The sequence below is a fragment of the Canis lupus genome, chromosome 6, assembly GCF_011100685.1.
Source record: "Canis lupus familiaris isolate Mischka breed German Shepherd chromosome 6, alternate assembly UU_Cfam_GSD_1.0, whole genome shotgun sequence".
NCBI classification, from domain to species: Eukaryota; Metazoa; Chordata; class Mammalia; order Carnivora; family Canidae; genus Canis; species Canis lupus.
In genome coordinates, this window is record NC_049227.1 from 65096722 (window position 1) to 65116797 (window position 20076).

A 20076-nucleotide genomic window follows, 5' to 3' on the forward strand; every position below is an offset into this window, starting at 1 on the left:
GTGGCAGGTTAGGTCATTCTCCTCCTTCCAGACTTCCTGGTTAAGTAAAAGCACGCTCATAAAACATTCACAGCATATTTTCATAGGATGTCCTATCATGTAGGTCCTGAAAGGGAGGGGAGAGAAAGTATTTGATGCTGATTCCAGAAATAGTAGCTCTAAGTGTTTCTTTTGAGAAACAGAAAGAGAGACAGGAGACAGAGAGAATGGCCCAGGTTTACTATGTATCTCTTATATAGCCTTTATGAGTTTGGGGGGGAAGAACAAAGGATGGATTTCAGGTTAAATTCCAAAGTTAACTATATGTTAATGAAAATGTAGGGAATAAAAATGATGAGATAAAAAGGTTATAATCTCAAGCAAAGCAGAAGTGGTGGGTCTGGAATATGATGGTTAAAATTATATAAATGAGATGCTTAGGAACATAAATTACCTATCTTCTCACTTTATGCAATGGTTTGCATAGCTTTTTACTTCATTTTAAGACTGTCGCCAATTGGGTTTAGTAAACATCATTTTGCAAACCTACAATAAAAATTGGTTTTTAGAATCATTGTGAGGAATACAGAAACAATGCTCCTTCTAGAACTTATTCTGAGCCCTGGGTTCATTTGCAGTTCTATCATTGACCCCATATGAAACAGAGAACTTATTTGCTGTTTAGTACTTTCTTGAAAAACAAAAGAGAAAGTAGTTCCATTGCTTTGAACTACCTGAGAAAATTGCCATAATTTGCCACTTCACAATGCAAGGCTGGATTTCATAAGTTAGATTCTGACCTCAATGATGAGTTTAAGTGCCAAGACTTATTTTGACACATTATTTTATGTATTTCAGCATCTTATCATCTACTAGGACATTACCAAAACAAAATCTTTTTTGAGGTAGGGAGGCTTTTTCCATTTTCATATTTCTTACATTCTAGTTCTTCATGTTTCCTAAAGGTAAATAATGCATGAGAAAACCTGCAGTACCTTGACTAGCATTTTTCTTTAAATATTAAATATTGCTTTGGAAAATGTTTGAACTACGAATAGTTGTGCACAATAATTTTCTGGTTGGAAATAAAGCCTGATATTTATCCATTTTTCCTTTGATGTCCTAGCATACTAATGCTATATAGAGTGGTTGACTACTGAATTCCTCCCAAAAGTTATGAAACTTACAATTTCATGAAAAAACAAGGATACAGATACTCTTTGAAAGAGTGTTTTACATGTTTAGTAGAAGGTTGTTATTTTTTTGGCAGTGGCTTTGGTTTCTTACTGATGTAGTTTTCACAACTAAGGATAGGCTTGATTTTTTTTTTCAATAAATGTCAATGACAACCTCATATTAAGTCCACTAATACTTAAAGGAAGTGATTCCATGGATAATACCAAAGAGCACTTCATTTAAATTGCTATAAACCTTCCAAAGGACAGTTTAAATTGCTCCTACCTAAGGTAAGTATTTTATTTGAAAGAGTCTACAGCTTTATCCAGATTTTCTACAAAGATTGAGAAAAATCCTCAATTTATACAGTTGAGAACTTGATAATGAGGAAAAAAATTACAGTTGTTTACAAGTAAGCTAAAATAGGTGCAATCACAGATGTCATTGAGGTAAGACATGAGCTGTGTTCTAAAATTGTTCCAATTCATCCAGAATACTCAGTACAACCTGTTTCCTCCTTTAAGGTAAGGTATTCCTTAAATGTCTCACCATTGGGGACTTTTTGTTTTTTTAAAGATTTTATTTATTTATTCATGAAGAGACACACACACAGAGAGAGGCAGAGGGAGAAGCAGATTCCATGCAGGAAGCCTGATGTGGGACTCCATCCCGGGTCTCCAGGATCACGCCTTAGGCTAAAGGCAGGCACTAAACCGCTGAGCCATGCGGGCTGCCCCATTGGGGCATTTTTTCATAGATATCTCATAAACAGCATAGGATGAGTGGTAACAGACTGCATGCTGGAGCCAAACTACCAAACTTATCAACCATCTGATCTGGGAAAAGTTGTTCAATCGTTCTGTGCCTTAGTCTCCTCATCTTTAAATAAGGATAAGAGTAGTGCCCACTAAGCAATAAATGGATTCATATACACCAAGAATCAAACAGTGTCCGAAACATTAATCGGACATAACATTAATATTATGTTGATAAAATACTTTATCAGTCTTATAATTTATTGTTTTGGGGTGCACCAAATATAGATTTTAATAGGTCAAGGCAGGGAGAAAAGTCATCATTCAATACTTTCATTCCTTTAGCAAATATTTATTGATGACGCACATTTGAGTTTTGAGATAGTTAGGAGGATCAACTTGAAACTATTGATGTCATTAAAGATTTCAGAGGCATAGTGAAAGGAACCTATCACTGTTGCCCATGTCCCAGGCCAATCATTTAGGATCTGTGTGTATCTGATAGACAGAATTAAATTTCTTTTGAGAGGAACTTTTTTTTTTTTTTTTTTTTGTGGGGAAGTGGCCACATCTTTAAAGACATTTTATAACCAATCAAATCATAGTCAGGGCTCCACTTTAATAATTGAGCCAATTAGAAAATATCAGGTTCTATGAAGGTATAATCTGAAATAATAGTTTAATCACTTTGTATAAATAATGCACTTATTAGGAAATTTGCCAGATATCCTATCTTATGTGCTTTTGGTAAGTAGTTTCGTTGACAGCCCAACAAGAGCTTATTCTGTGTTGGCCTCTGTACTAAGTTAGGCCTAGTTATTCAGAGACGAGCAAGACTAGTTCCTCCTGGCAAGATGCTTACAGTCTCACAGGCGGAGACAGATGAATGCAAAACTAATGTTAATACAAAATTCACTGCTATACTTTTATAAGGTGGTGTTCTGGACTGTACAAAAGGCAGTGAAAATGTCATTAGCTTAAACAAGGGGTTAGGAAAAAACAAAACAAAACAAAAAAACAAAAAAACAAGGGGTTAGGTCATAAATATTCGAAGAAAAGTTTACCATGTGCTGAGCAGATGAGCATTCTACTGGAATATTCAAAATCCTTCTTAGTCATCCTACAAAGTTTAGGGCCCGTTTAGATATACACAGTCACATCTCTTAATTTGCCACAACCGTATATGTGTGTAACTATGTAAATGTGTCGTGCTCCTCCGACTGGCGAGACCAGGACACCTGCAGACTCTATGTCACCAGTGTGAGCAGAGCTGTAGTGGGGAGGGGAAGGAGGGATGCAGAGGGGGAGCACAGAGAATCTTCAGGGCAGTGAAACTATTCTGTGTGATACAGGAGGGGAGGCAGCACTTTACCTTTACCCTGTTTTTCTTTTTCTTTTTTTTTTTTTTTCTTCTGGGCCTGAGAGTTAAGCTAACATAAAACAGATTAACAGGAGAAAAGCACAGGAACTTGTGCAAATGGAGTGGCCCGGGAGTCCTCTTAAGGAATGAAGACCCAAAGAAGTGGCAAAAACCTACGTGCCTTTATTATTGAGCTACACAAAGAGAGGCGATTATGGAATAATAACTATACAGGAAGCTAAGGGAGGTAAGAATTGTTTCAAAAAAGTTTGTTTTTCAGAATTCTTTGGCTGTGATTCCTCTTCACTGGAGATGGTTGCTTTTCTCCCAGGACAGAGAGGCCATCTTTCACATGGGAATTTGTATCGCCTGTTTTCAAGAAGAAAAGGAAGATTAGAATGCCATTCTGACATCCGCTGTTATTCAGGTGTCTTTAACTTAAGATAATCCTCATGCCAAAGGGGTGTAGTTTGGGATGCCATGATCTGCCACTCTTCAAAACTGTGATGGCAGATACATGTCATCATATATTTGTCCAAACCCATAGAATGTATAAAACCAAGAAGGAACCCTAAGAATAACTATGGACTCTGAGTGATTATGATTACATGGGTCCTCACTTGTAAGAAATGTACTACTCTAGTGGGGGATGAGGATGGGGGTGTATGTATATGTGTAGATAGAACTTTTATGGGAAACCTCTGTACTTCCCTTTCCATTTTACTCTGAACTTAAAACCACTCTAAAAAAATAGTCTACTAATTTAAAAAAAAATGTATGTATAATAACTTCTGAATCTCTCAACCAGACTGTTGCAGTAATCTCCACCCTGTGTTTTACTCATTGGTTTCCCCTCATCCTCTTCATTCTCTTCACTGATTTTCTTTTCTAAAATAGAAATGTCAGATCACTTGTTTAAAAATCCTTAACGTTTAGCTTGCTGTTACTTTTAAGATATGCTCCAAATTCTTCACTGTATTAGTTATCCATAGCTGCATAACAATGTAGCCACAAACTTATTGCCTTAAAACAATACGTTTATTATGTCAAGAATAATACTATGTCATAATAAATATGTTTCTGAGATGCCTTAGCTGTGTCCTTGATTCAAGGTCATCTCAAAGGCTGCAATCAAGGTGTAGGCTGGGGCTGCTATCTCAAGATTTGAACCTTGAATGGGGAAAAATCTATTTCCAGGTTCACCAGGCTATTGGTAGTATTCAGTTCCTGTGGGCTGTTAACCAGATGTCATTCGCAGTTCCTGGTTGGCTGTTGGCTAGGGGCTGCCTCACTTCTCAACATGACTATTTGTTTCCTCTAAGCCAGCAAGGGAATCTTCTGAAAAGATGAATATTACTCTTATGTAACATAATCATGTATATCCCATCACCTTTGCCAAGTCCTCCTGGTTAGATGCAAGTCCTAGGCCTTGTTTACCCTCAAGAGGAAGAGATTACACAAGGCTGTGAATCCCAGAAGGCAGTCTTAGAGTCTATCTGCCACAGACTCATTAAGTCATCCAAGGTCCTTAAAAGCTACTCTTAAACCTCATCCTTCTCTCTACCCCAGGAGTGCCTATTTTAGTCACACCGGACTGCTTATTTCTCTAGGAATTGTATTGGAGCGCACAAAAATCTATTCTTTTATTGCCTCCATGTTTTTCTCCTGTTGTTTTCTGTGCCTGAATTATGCTTCTACACCCCATTTGGCAAAATCTTACCAAATAACTTGTGCAGATTTCAACTCTAATTAGAACTCTTATGGTCCTATGAGGCTGAATTAACAGCTCCTTCCTCTGTATTCCTACACTTCTCCTTCCCTCTCTCTGTCTCTGTCTCCAGCTACTTAATCCTGATTTCATTAAGGCATAGTTTTTAATCCCACTGCATTTTAAGTATACTAAATGTAGATAATGTTCTACCGATCCTGAATCCTCAGCACCTGGCACAAGATCTGCAACTCCTAAGGACTTAAACATTTGCTAATGAAGTAAACAAATATTATGCTAACTTGAAATGTTTGTGAAAATGAATTGTTGAACACTCTGCTGACCAAACTATTGTCAGGGCAATTTGATAATTCAATGCTTTGCTTTAAAAAAAAATTATACCTTTGCATTTCAAACACAACCTTATCTCTTTCCCAAAGTTCTATAAATTAACTGAATTGCTCAGACAAAAATAAATACATAAAATAAAACAAAATTAGCTAAGTACTGTAATCAAGCATAAGCTATTTTTCTGTCTGACATATTTTTTACATTTCATATTTACTGAGGCATAGTAGAAATGTGACTACCTAAATAAATTATATGATAACCTGTTTTCATCCCTATGCTCTAAGAAATTATGAAAAATCATTTACTGTTATTTCACTATTATTTTTAATATTTCAAATCTGTGTTATCAGTGTTTCACATATTAATTTCTTCTCATGATATATGAATACTTCAAAGCTTGAAAAACTTAAATAGCAGATCGAGGTCTTTTTAATTCAGTCTCTTCGAATGAAACTTCTGTATATTTGAACTACAACTGTTCTAGTTTTACAGTAGGCAATGAGCTAAGTAATAAAGATAACAATATTTTTTCTGTTTTGGGGGAATGAAGAAAGTCACATAAGGACAAGTTCCCAGGTAATTGAAATTAATATTCTTTATTGCTAAACTGTTTTTATTTTTATCACTGGGAAGAAAGCATTTCTTAATTGGACTATCCATAGTCTGGCCTCTGGACCAGAGTTTAAGGTAATTTGAATTTTTAAAATAAATATCAATCATAGCACAGTAGCGTGCTATAACTATACTTTTAAAACCTATTACAGGGAATCTAAGCTACAGACCAAAATGACTATGATTTTCTTGTTTATGCCTGTTTTATGTTTCTTTTTAAAATGTGCTTCCTACCTGTCAATCTACCTGCCCCTAGTATTGCCCCCTCCTCCACCTCTTCTTAGAAATTTGGATACATATATCCATTGAGAGTTAATATAACACTGAAATAACTTTAACGCTGATTTTAATGTTATTAGTAATAATAGGGAACATTGAGCTCTTCCTTTGTGCCAAATACTGTTCTAAATCTAAATACTTTTTAAATATGTATAAACTAAATAATCCTTACAAAGACTATGGTGTAAGATAAAACAGTAGAGAAGTAATATTTCACTAAGCAGATGACCTACCTTGTGTAAAATAAACTCTGGGGTAAGAGAGAATGTAGTTAGATGCAGAAACAAGTCCGGAAGAGCTAAAGTGGAAAGTGTCTGGAGAGAAATGGCTAAAAGTAGGAGAAATGGCTTAAAAGATAGGCATGGGATGCCTGGGTGGCTCAGTGGTTTAGCACCTGCCTTCAGCCCAGGGCGTGATCCTGAAGACCTGGGATCAAGTCTCGCGTCAGGCTCCCTGCATGGAGCCTGCTTCTCTCTCTGCCTCTCTCTCTCTCTGTCTCTCTGTCTCGAATGAATGAATGAATGAATGAATGAATGAATGAATGAATGAATAAATAAATAAATAAATAAATAAATAAATAAATAATAAATAAAAGGCAGGTCAGATCTTTTAAATATCCCACTCAAATCTCACATTCTAGAAACATTCTGTGATACTAATGAGCACAAATAAAGCATCCTTTTTCTTTTGTTCTTTAAAAAAGATGTTCCTACTTTGTATTATGTTTGGCTATTTCTGTAATTTGCCTTCATTAGTTTGGCATTTTCTCAAGGATCAAACAATATCTTTCTTTTTTTCTTTTATTCTTTCTTTCTTTTTTTTTCAAAATACACTCCAACATCAGTTACAGTCTTTTATGTTATAAATGTGCAATCAGTGTTGCTGAATTTATGCCTGCATTGCTAAGTTGCAATTTGCTGGAAGTATGGTCTTTAGTATAAAATGACTTCCTTGTTTCTTTCCATGTTTCATTTGAGTATGATTATCTTACCTCTTTCCTGCATTCATATTTACTTCTTCCTCCACTTCATGCACCAACTCCCCCCCAACTTCCCACATGCATATTTAATCATATTTTTCATCAGAAAATCTTGCAAACTCCTTCAATTTAATAATATAATCTAGTTATGAAAATTACTCAGTCCAAGAATGCATTGACATTGGATTCTCCTCCAAAGTGAATCTTGTCGGTTTTCTTCTTTAGACATCAGTGTGTATTTTCACTTTAAACATGAGAGTGTGCTGCAGTTTCCTTTGATTTGGTTGCATATTTGCAAAATTAAATGTAAAGCAAATGTAGCTTTGTAAAAATCACTTCTCCCATAAAACAAGATAATGTGAGAGGGGAAGAAACAACATAACAATTAGAAGCAAACTGTCTTAGCAAGGTGATGAATTCTTTGTACAGTAGAAATGTATAATCATCAAAGAGTTTTATCTCTGTCTGAATGCTACATCACATAGGCATGTGTAAATGCCAACACACCTGCCTGAACATTGAGAAAAACACAAAGGCTCCATCATTCATTCTTATACTGGGCTCAGTTTTTACCCTGAGGTGCTGTAGGCACTCATGTAGCACCGCATATTTTAAGACATTCAACACCTTGCATGAGTGTTCCTGCGCCAGAGCAGATTATTCAAAATAATAGCCTGGAGTGGTGCCTGTACACTTCAGAGGACTGCCTAACCCATTGTTTGTTTCAAAAGAGAGGCAGGTCCCTGAGAATAGATATTGCCAATCACATTTCAGTGTTGTACCAAATCCTCTAAGGAAACCAGAAGGTTGAGAGAAAGGTAAGCATTTTCTTGCTAGAACTGCATTAAACATTCTAACCTAGAAAGGGGAAAACCAGGAATAAATAAATAATCCATTGACTATAAAAGAGCATATTGATAATCTAATCAATTGAAGGTAAGAAAAATGTTTCTGCCAACCTAAATTTTTTTTTATTGAAAGAAGAAATCAATGACAAAAAGAAAAGAAGAGAGAATATTTTCCTCTAAGAAATTATACCAGAAAAATATCTACAAGAAATTTCTTCCTTCAGATTGTTTTAGTTTTGCTCCAACAAAAAGCTGCTGTTTAATATTCATAGTTTTTCTTGTAATCAAATTTGAAGAACACAGTGGATGATGTTGTGGGGGTTATGGGAAACTGTTAGTAATGGTACAGTTGAACTAAAGCATCTTCGATGTTTGGCCTTCCACAACTGAAAACATATATTAACTTCACTAGACTAAAACTGCATGACTAGTCAATATGACTCTAAATCAGCATTATTCCTCCTTTCCTCCCGGGAAATGTACACAAACAACAGTAAAAATATGTAAAATTCATTTTCAGAGAACCTAGGAAATATATGATCTACTTCTAAAAGGACATAGAGTTCCTAAAAAGCAGCTAAAGAACTAAATGCATGCGGGAATATTAGAAATAAAGAAGCTTAGAAAATAGGAAAGGGTTTAGTGGTGGCAGACTTCACAATGTACTGGTAAAACTCTGCTTCTCAAGGTTAAGGACTCATCTGAAATTCTAGCCAGATTCCTTGTTTGAAATAAAAAGTGAGAAAAGTAGTGTGAGCACATTTGTAACAAATGCCGTCCCAGAGTTGGTTTGGATGGAAGAAAGAGAGACATCAGGAATCATATAATAGAGCCATACTGATGAGTAGCTGTCCATCTCTGGACAGCAGAGAAGAGAACCTCTAGGTTACACACCCTAGAAGGCTACCCTGCTCCCTTTTCTTTTACAAGAATGAACTCCAAGTAACCAGTGTAGGAAAATTCAAATCATTCAGTAAGAATTAGTAAAAGAAAAATGGAAACTGGCAAAAATTGATACAAAGATACTGCAAGAAAAATGGCAGAAAACAGTGGCAACCAACAAAGGAGAGTCATCAGAAAGAGTACAAAGCTACAGTTTTTAGTATGAAAGACGTCAGGTAATACTATTTCTGTAACCTTGAGAAAATTACTGGAGTTCACATTTCAACCAACCAAGAAATTCCTTTTTTTTTTTAATTTTATTTATTTATTCGTGAGAGACACAGAGAGAGAGGCAGAGACACAGAGGGAGAAGCAGGCTCCATGCAGGGACCCCAACATGGGACTCGATCCCAGGACTCCAGGATCACGCTCTGGGCTGAAGGCAGGCACCAAACTGATGAGCCACCAGGGATCCCCCAACCAAGAAATTCTATAACTGGAAGTACTGTATAGCAAATGTGTAGTGAAAATTGAATATATTCAAATGAAGAACTAATATTTAAACAAATTTGGAGAATACTGACAGAATTAATGTAAATAGTACCTAAGTACTTAACTGATAATAATTCAGCAATAAGACAACTTATATACAAACTGGGAAAACAAGAAAGAAAGAAGGTAGAAATAGAGTAAATTTCCTAATTGTCTCTTGTGTAATAACTGGAATACTATTCTTTCCATTGTTTGTCCAGATATAATTTGCATAGAGAAAAAGTGTCATTTTTTTCACATTGTTGTGCATTTTGACAAATGCATGCAGTTTTGTAAAGACCATTGTATCAAAATATGGAACGATTCCAACACACACACATACACGCACACACAAAATCCCCCTCTTGTAACAGCCATTCCTTCTAACTCCATATAGTTTGTAGTGTTTTGAATCTGGCTATTTTTATTTAGCATAAGCCACTTGAGATACACCCATGTAACTTTGTATGTCAACAACAAATTATTTTTTATTGCTGAATAGTATTCCTTATATGATTCTATCCCAGTTTGGAATAATTTATTCGTTATCCAAAACTAGGAAACTTTTATTTGTTTTGAATTATTGGTAAATAATAAAATTGCCATAAAACATTCATGTACAGGTTTGTGTTTGAACATTTTTTTTAAATTTCACTTAAATAACTACAAGCGAAATTTCTAGGCAATATGATATCTTTATAAGAAATGCCAATTTTTTTCCCATTTGTCTGAACCATTTTGTGTTGTCACCAGAAATGAATGGGAGTTTCAGTAGCTCCACACCCTCACCAACACTTGGTACTGTCAGATTTGCTTGTTTGTTTTTTGTTTTATTTTAAGTTACTCTAGTTTGTGTGAAGTAATATTTCATTTTTGTTATAGTTTGCATTTTCCCAATTCCTAATGATATTGAGCATCTTTTCATGTTCATTTGTCATCTGTATACCATCTCTAAAGTGTTTGAGTCATTTGTCCATTTTTTAAGTTGGGTTGTTTCTTTACTAAGATTCTAGAGTACTTAATAGAATATGGATACAAGTCTTTTATCAAAAAAAAATAATTTGCAAGTGTTTTTTTCCCAATCTGTGGTTTGTCTTTCTAAAAACAGAAGCTACTACTTTTAAGGAGGCCATTTTATCAACTTATTTTCTTTATAATGTTTTTGTGTGGTCAAACAAAAATCTTTGTTTAACTCAAGATCACACAGGCATTGTCCTGTTTATCTTTGAGAAGTTTCATAATTGTAGGTTTTAGAGTTAGTTGTACAATCCATTTTGAGTTATTTATTATGCCATATAAAGAGTGAGGTATTAATTGAAGTTTATTTTATGCATTTGAATATCCAATATTTTCGGTGTCTTTGTTGAACTATTTCTGCACTTTTGTTGAATATCAATTGACTTTATATGTTTGAATGTATTTCTGTATTCCCTATTCTCTTCTATTTTTCTGTAAGTATATCCTTTTCAAGATCACACTGTCTTGGTTACTGTAGCTTTGTAATAAATTCTTAAATTAGGGAATAATGAATCCTTTCAGTTTGTTCTTCTTGTTTGAAACCATATTGGTTTATTAGTCTTACACATAAATTTTAATATTGGCTTCCAGTTTTTGAGGAATACTAGCTGGGATTTTTATTGTAATTCTATTTAATTTGCAGATGGGTTGTGGGACATTTAACATCTTTAACTTTTCTCTGTTCCTTTAGCTCATTTTTTTAACTTTTTTTCATGTTCATGGTTACTTTTCTCATATGAGCCGTTTGAAAGCTTCTTATTGTGTTTGTCACATCTAACGATTCCCATTTAATTATCTCTTAAAGTTTCAACTCTCTGAAGTTACTTATATAATAATGCTTTTTGTTCACCTTCTCCACTCAAGACTTAAACATATTGATCACAGTTGTTTTAAATTGTTTGATAGTTCCAATATCATAGACATATCCAAGTCTGTTTTATTAATTTTTTTTCTCTTGAGAGTGTGTTGGTTTTTCCTCACTTTTTGTTTCTCATAACTTCTTCTTGAGAACTAGACATACTGTATAGGGCAGTAGAGACTATGATAGATAGCATTTATGCCTGAACAATGGAATCACCCCATCCTTTATTATGACGTGAGAGAGTTATTCCCTGTTGTTCCAGTTTAGCTTCAGCACTTGGCATGTACTATGTCAGTGATATCAATGACTGGGACCTTCTAAATGATGTTGCCTTTTCCCTACAGGAGACCTCTAATGGTCTAGGCTTACAATGTGTTTCTGTCTTTCCCTGAGTAGAGTTTTTGTCTGTTCCCTATCCATAGATTCAGTGGGTCCTTCTTTGTTTTATACGCTCCACAGCAGATTAATGCTTTGTTCTATAAATGTGATAGGGGAGTAGAATCTTGACAGGGCTAATGCCTTTTCTTCTACTATAGCTGCTCTTGTTTTTCTTCCACCCTGAAGCCCAATGGAGGTATTCTTGCCTATCTTATCCTGCCCCAAATATTCCTCATGGATCGCCCACCCAACACAAGGGTTCATGAAGGAAACCTTCCTAGTGGTTGAAAATTCTTCTATGTGGTTCTTCTAGCAATTTGGTACTATTACAGTAGCCCATTTTTATGTTAACCTTGAGGAATTCATTAAAAATTTTTATCTGATTTCTTACAGATTTGTAAGAATTAAATTGGGGAAACAAGCCCTTTCATGCTATCTCTCCTTGAAGATCTCTCCCTTAAATGTGTTGAGGTTTTATTATGGTACAATCTATAATCAATAAATTTCCATATGTAGATATAATACTGACAGTATTTTCTCACCGCAATGCAGAGCCAGAGAACAAGCTTAGAAACTATTGACAAAATATGAAAGAAAAAAAAATGTTCTATAAATTTAAAAGTCTGTAACATTCTTGAGTCAAAAAGAAATATAAAATAAAAGAATTAAGGGAGCCTGAGTGGTGCAGTTGTTTCAGCATCCGATTCTTGATTCCAGCTTGGATTCTTTTTTTTTTTTTTTTAAGATTTTATTTATTTATTTATTCAGAGACAGAGAGAGAGAGAGATAGAGAGGTAGAGACACAGGCAGAGGGAGAAGCAGGCTCTACGCAGGGAGCCCGACGTGGGACTCAATCCCAGGACTCGAGGATCACGCCCTGGGCTGCAGGTGGTGCTAAAGCGCTGCGCCACCTGGGCTGCCCTCACCTTGTGTTCTGATCTCGGGGTAGTGAGATCAAGTCCTGAATCAGGCTCTGTACTCAGCATGTAGTCTGCATGTCTTTCTCCCTCTGCTCCTCCCTCTGCTGGCATGCTCACTCTTTCTAAATAAATAAATATTTAAATATATATATATATATATATATATATATAAAATGAAATAATTACATTTAAAAAGAACGTATTACATATTCAAATGTATGTGGTATTACTAAAAGTGCTTCTAGAGGAAAACTTAGAGCCATAAAAACTAACATCAATGAAAACATAAATGGAAACAAGTGAATCTAGCATTCAACTAAAATTTTTCAAAATAACAATACAACAAAACAAAGAAAATATTAGAGAAGTAATAAATAATCATGGCAGGAAGAATTCCAAAATGGCCTCCCAAGCTTTTCCTCCCTAAACCCTGAGACTGTCAAAATGAGAGCTCTTGCTCTGATTATGTTATATTATTATAAAAAGATTTTGTTTTGTTTTGTATTATTTTGTGGGTGTATTTATAGGAGACTAATCAGTTTTAACTTTTGGTTAATCAAAAGAGAGATTATCTGGGTGTGCCTCTCCTAATTGCAGGAGACCTTTAAACGCATTTTCCTTTCTCTGGTAGCAGAAGGGGAATTCAAAGAGTCAAGAATTTGATGTACTGTTACTACCTTTGAAGATGGAGGGAAACTGCCCTGGATGGACTTTAGAGTGTCCTTGAGGAGCTGAGAATGACCTCTGGCCAATAAAAATACAAGCAAACAGGAACCTCACACCTGCAACACCAAGGAACTGAATTTTGCTAACAACCTGAATGGGTTAAGAGAGTGATTCTGTCCCAGAGCCTCCGGAAAACAGCCCAGTCCAGTCCAGCAGACCCCTTGCCTTCAGCCTACAAAACTCTAAGCAGGAAGCCTACCTGAGCCTATCTGGATTTCTGACCTAAAGAGCTTTGAAATAATAAATGATTTTTGCTGTATGGTGCTAAGTTTGTTGCAATTTGTTACATGGCAACAGAAAAGTAATGGAAAGAGAGAATGGAATTTAATGAGTTAGACAATGGAAAAGTAGAATGAATAAATAAATAAGCTGCTACTTTAAAAAGTTTGCAATACAGATAAATCATATATAAACTAAGCAAGAAAAAAAAGGAGGGAGACCAAATTCACATTATGTTGCTTGGGGGAAAATAATAACAGAAATGGAGGAAATCAAAAGAAAGAGAAGATATTACTTTGCAGAACAGAGAAAAGACAACATATATTCATTTTACTGCATATGCTTAAGTAAACTCTGGAAGAATACAGAAGAAATTATTAACTAATTAATGATTAACTATTAACTAAAGCAAGTGAGGCTGCCACTGAAAACTGAGTCAGTGACAGTTGTGGGAGGGAATATACATTTTTAAATATCTGTGTATTTTGTTCTTAAACTATGAGGAATTACTTCCTTTTGAAAAAAGTAGTGATTATAAAAGAAGTAAGTGGAGAAATAAATCTTACAACATAACTAGATTACTTTTTGACCTATACCACTGTTAGTGTGATTTAATTACATATATTTCAATTGATCTCATTTAAAACAAATGTAATTCTTTTTATATAGTTTTCATTACATTAAAGTAAATCTATGACAGGTAATTGTCAAAGCCTACATACCTTCAAACACCTAGGGAGTGTTTTTTTGACAATACTTCTTTTAATTAAACAAGGTGTCCTTTGGAACAGCTAAGATAGAAACATTTAGAAGGCTCTTTTCACTCCTCTGTGGAAAGTGTGGGAAATGAATAATGGACACAGGTAATTAAAATGAGAGTTTTTGAATTACCTAAGATGACATTCAGCAATACCAAGAGGACATCCTAGGGAACATGCAGAAAAATCAAAAGTCTTCTTAATAGGTATGGGAAACAGGACAAGAACAAGAAGGACTCTTTTATTTAGACATGATGATAATGGTATTCCTTCTAGATTTGGTTCCTTGGTAAGAAAGAAGAGCTTCTTGTTATGTGGAAAAGGAAATTATTCTAATAAGATTAATACAGCAGGTTGATACAAATAAGAAAGGAATGCGATTGTCATTGCTTTTGTAACTTTTTATCCTAAAATATATCATGAAGATAGAGGAGGATGTGAATGTCTTTATAATGAATATATGCAGAGACCATATGGTAAAACTGTAGCTCCCAAATGGCATCAATTTCTAGATGGCGCTTTAATTTGGAATATTACTGATAACCTAATTTTGGATCTGTTTCAAATCCATCATTGTGTTTATTTCCAAAAGAATCAAGGGAATGCTTTTTGAGGAAAAAAAAAAAAGAAAGAAAGAAAATCAATCTTCACTCTGATGGTTATTGAATGCATTTAAGAAAAATATGCAAATGATACAGGTTACACGATGTGTAATGATACATGGCATGAGGAAAAAATGATACATGGAATAGTAAGAAATGATGTCTGAGAACATACTGATACATGTTATTTTTTATAATGTTATTTTTTTAATCCAGTTTTTTTTTTAAATGAGGACTCTCTTTGAGAAAATGATTAGGTAAAGGAATAATCGGACATAGTAAGTTCTTGGAGAATATGTGTGCTTATCATGCACACACACACACTCACACACACTATAAGTTTCTTTGTTTTTTTAATAGCCAAAGATGGACGCAGGTAATAAAAAGCCAACTCATCTCTACTTACAATAAAGCCCTAAAATAAAGAACAAACCTTATTATAAGGACATGAAATTTCCAATGAAAGTATAATTGGCTTGCTGCATTTTAAGACTGCATTACTGAGCTACATTATTGTTGTAACTTTATTACATACATTTAAAATTGAGCTTATTCTAAAGCAGTTTGGATTCTCTGTCTCTTTCTGACTGCTTCATCATTCAACCTGCCTCTTCACCCCTATCCCTGAAAAGAGCTCTCTTTACTGATTTCTGAAACACTGGGTCAGAGTTTACTCTCAATTTCCAAACAGTGCCACATGGTTTCTCTAGGATTTTCAGTCATAATCATTGCTATATATCATATATGGACCCTCACATTTCTAAAAATTTCTAATTTTGTTAACTATCAGTTCTCAGCTAATAATGTAATGAAGAAGATATCTCCTTGTCATGACTGTTCGGAAACTGGAACATGTTCAAGTATATGAGTGTTCAAAGTCTTCTGACTTTGTTTTGAAATGGCTAGAATCGGTCAGGAAAAACGAGTTTTACCAAACTTGCTGTTATGTGTTATACATATATACTTGCATATTCTTGTTTACATACATACTTATTTACATATATGCTTTTTTACTGTAAAAATTTGTCATGATCATAAAAGAGCTTGATCATTTTCATTTTAGTTCCATGCTGATGAACGATAACCAAAGCAAAACAAAAATGTTCTGCTTGAGAAAGAAATGTTTCATTCTAAGTGTAAAAACTATCCTGAAACAACATTCAAATTTGACATTTGAATTCAACATTCAACAAACACAAAACTTAGGGATTAACAGTTTATGATTCTACTAATCTAAGTTTAGGGTACTCCAGATTTTTTATTCAGACTGTCTGGTCTCAAGTTCTGATCCACTATGTGACCCTCAGCAATTTCTGAACTGTAAAATGAAACAAAAACAAACAAAAACAAAACATACAAAAAACCCAAAAAACAAAATACAGAAAAAACACTTCATAGAATTGTTATGAAGATTAAAAGAGATAATACTTGAAAAGTGTTTTGCATAGTGCCTGGCAAATTAATTAGCACACACTTAATGAATGTATTATTATTTTATAAACATAAGAGTCATCTAGGGAAGACCTGAACCCCCATGTCACCTTCAGGAACAATTTCTCCTCCGTTTTTATGTGAAATGGGAAAGGTAGGCTGTGAAGGTGAGCAAAAGAAATAAGACCAAAGAAATAACGTGCACAAAAGCCCGGAGACTTCTCATAGTTAAAGGCTTTGGCGATACAGTTCTATGTAATCTCAACTCATCCTTATCCCATGAAAACTTCTCCAATTAAGCTTCACAACTAAAACAAACAACAAGAAAAATCATAATTTTCCTCTCTTTTGCTCTGTGTGTACCTTACTCTTTGCAGTCACACCTCTTTAGATAAATGAACCTGGATGCCACATCGATTTCCTCAATGCCTTAGGGCTCAATGACAATATGGTTATAACCAAAATGTTCTCCCTATATGCCACTAAATTTCTTAGAAATATTTCGGTCCTTCTCCTCCTTCAACCTACTCGTTACCAATTTAACCCTAGTTTACCTGAGACCTACCTCTTACAACAGCGTTGGATACAGTAACAACTCCCTCTTACTTGATTTCCATAGCCTTCCCTATTTTTACTCCTACCTCTCTGGAGTCTCTCTCCTTGCTGATCTCTTCTGCAATTTTCTTAAATAGTCATGTTCTCTTAGCTTTGTCTAAACCCTCTCTTTCGGCCTGATCCACATCAGTAAGATCTATATTTTCTGCTTAGACTTATCTCCTGAGCTGAGAAGTCTGCCCCAAAGCCTTTTGAAATAGCTGCCTAAATGTTTCAAAGTACCTCAAAGTCAGTGATTTCAAACTGAATTATTTCACCATCCCTTAACCTTTACAATTCCTGCTCTTTTAAATTTTTCCAGCTCATGAAATGGTCACCAGCTGTCTGGCTACTCAGGCAAGAGGCTGAGGAAGCGTCTGTGACTCCTTCCTATACCTTAGAACCAACGTCTAGTCATCAATCACTAAGCCCTATCTCATATCTCATAGTGCCTATATCTACTCCGTTCCATTCCTGGGACTGTCATCATAGTCTAGCCGCCAACATTCTACCTGGATTACTGCAAAACTACTTGCTTCCCCTTGCTCCATTCAGGCTTTCTCCATTCATTTCCTACCCTTACTAAAATTGCTACTCTTTAAAAATGAAAATCTCTGAATGTTTTCCCTTAATACAAACTGTCTTATGCCTCTCTGTAGTTCCTAAAATGAAGAACAAAGCCATTTTGCAACTTGACCCTTGCTTACATTTTTCCAGAGTCATCCTTTGCCACTTTCTTACATTTGTTTTGCTGTTTGTGTAGTTGCCCTTTCTGTTGTTTCATGGTCTTTTCATAGGTTGTTTTCCCTGTCTGCAGAACTCCCTTTCCTCTAGTCTCTAATCATCAGGCGCCATTGTTGTCTCTCTTAAGTTTAATATCACTTCTTTGGGGTAGGATGGAGATTTTTCTCTCATGAAGGTATGTCACTCCCCACTGTCTCAACCACCTACTGGATGTTCCCATTATACTTCGGAGCAGAGACTACTATTTTATTCTCCCAATGTTCATTATTAATAGGTATATTTTAATTAGTAGAACTCTCATGTTCTAGTATATAAACATGGAAATCCAGCCTACAACGGCATTTCCAGCTTCCCATTCAATTCCGAGAGGCCATGTAATTAAGTTTTATCTATGAGTTGTCAACAGAACTAATGTATGCTACTTTCCAGTTGTGCCCCTAAAATGGAATATGGATCCATACCTCTGGCTTTTTTTCCTTCCTTTCTTTTGATGGGAAGGTAATGAAATCTAAAACAGCAAGCAAGGACTCAGAGATGAAACCTACATATTGTCCCATGAACCCCAAACTATTTATCTTCTCACATTTGTATGTGGTTTGTATCCCTGTATTTTCGAGTCTTGTCATAGCAGCTTAGCCTGCACTTAATTCATACTATATTTCTTTTATTGTAACCTATATTACATTATATTATGATTTATTTTTAATGTCTATTTAATATCATACTCCATGTTTGAAATACCACAATGTTCTTGATGCTAGATAAAGAGGAATTAATGAATGAATCAATCAATTAAAGGAAATCTATAAGGTAAAGTTGCAGCATGGTGGAAATTGGACCTTAGCAGTCTCCTGATTCTTAGTCCACTACTCTTTACATTTCAAAACATTATTCCCCACAAATAAGTGTCCCGGATAGCTTGAATGCATAACATTGCTAACCCTACCACCTATACAGATATCTAAGAACCTTGTGCTGAATTAAAGTTCCAAATATTTCCTTGCAGAGATTGGATGATCCAAGTAATAGGACCCCTTAAATCAAGGTTCAACTCGGGCCATTTCTTGCTGACATGCTACATTTCCTTTTTGCATTGAGTGAGATTATACAGCACACTGAAATGATACCTTCAGTACTGAATGATTTGGCATTCAAGAGAATTAAAAAAGGCTTTCCTTTATGGTTAAAAAGTAAATTACAAAAAGAGGGATGCTGGCAGGCAATTACTCTATAAGCTATAGAAATGAAAGGGATTTCGCAATGTGAGTGGTTTAGATTCATATAATGTGAAGAGCTGTTGGCAAGTGGGAAATCACTCAGCAATCTAAAGGAAAGCACTGAGGCTATGAATGCAATCTGTCTGTCTCTCTCTCCTTCTCCCTTTCCCTCTCCCTCTTTCTCTCATGCACACTCACACACCCTCACACCCTACATGCACTAAATGCAGATGTTCCCAGGTGAGGATGCTCAAAATGTATTATATTTAAAAACAGCTGAGAATATATATAATCTGCCTATTTGGTATCTAAGAAGATAAATATTATAGAACTAGAACTAAAATAAGATCATCTTTATTCTGATGATATTATGTAATGGAATTTAACATCTAAAATTAGTAAGTATGATGACCTTGGAAATACTTGCTATGGATTGAATTGTATACCCTCAACATTCATATTTTGAAATCCTAACCCCCACTTACCTCAGAATGTGACCTTATTTGCAATAGGGCCTTTGCAGATGATCAAGTTAAGATGAGGTCATTAGGGTGGGCCCTAATCCAATATGACCAATGCCCTTATAAAAAGGGGATTTGGGGACATAGAGATGCACAGGTGGAAAACATATATGAAGATGAAGACAGATGCATCAGGATGATGCATCTATAAGCCAAAGAATGCCAAAGAGTGCCAGCAAACATCCAGAAGCTAAGAGACAAGCCTGGAACAGATGCACCCTTGCAATTCCTGGGAAAGAATCAACCCTGCTGAGATCTCATACTCAGATTTCTACTCTCCAGAACTGTGGGACAATGGATTTCTGTTACTTAAGCCATTCAGTTTGTGGTTCTTATTACAACAGCCCTGGCAAACTAATACAAACCCTGATGACTTTATGATTATTCAAATGCCATCTTTATTTATTTTTTTAATGTCTGAAAAAACTCATGGTCAGCTCAGCAGAGCCTCCCAATGCTATACTCAGCATTACTACCAAAGAAAGAGCATCAAGAAGAGCTAAATATTTTAATTCTGTGCTGGAGGAAGCATGACTATGTAATGGTCAAGGAGCCTAAAAATTATTTTTCAGAGTTGTGACATATCGTTGTGCAGCCTGAACACTGCCCAACCCTAGAGGCTGCATT

The 20076-nt window shown here is 35.2% G+C and overlaps 1 long non-coding RNA gene across 2 annotated transcripts; it reads left to right on the forward strand.

Annotated features, from left to right (window-relative positions):
* The first annotated feature begins 494 nt into the window (after positions 1-494).
* LOC111096525 lies at positions 495-13585 on the forward strand. Of its 2 annotated transcripts, XR_005360447.1 has the most exons (4): positions 495-3517; positions 3602-3697; positions 5880-5905; positions 13272-13585. It is a non-coding gene; the product is annotated as an uncharacterized LOC111096525 (long non-coding RNA). The 2 variants fall into 2 exon arrangements; XR_005360448.1 differs by lacking the exon at positions 5880-5905.
* The last annotated feature ends 6491 nt before the right edge of the window (positions 13586-20076 follow it).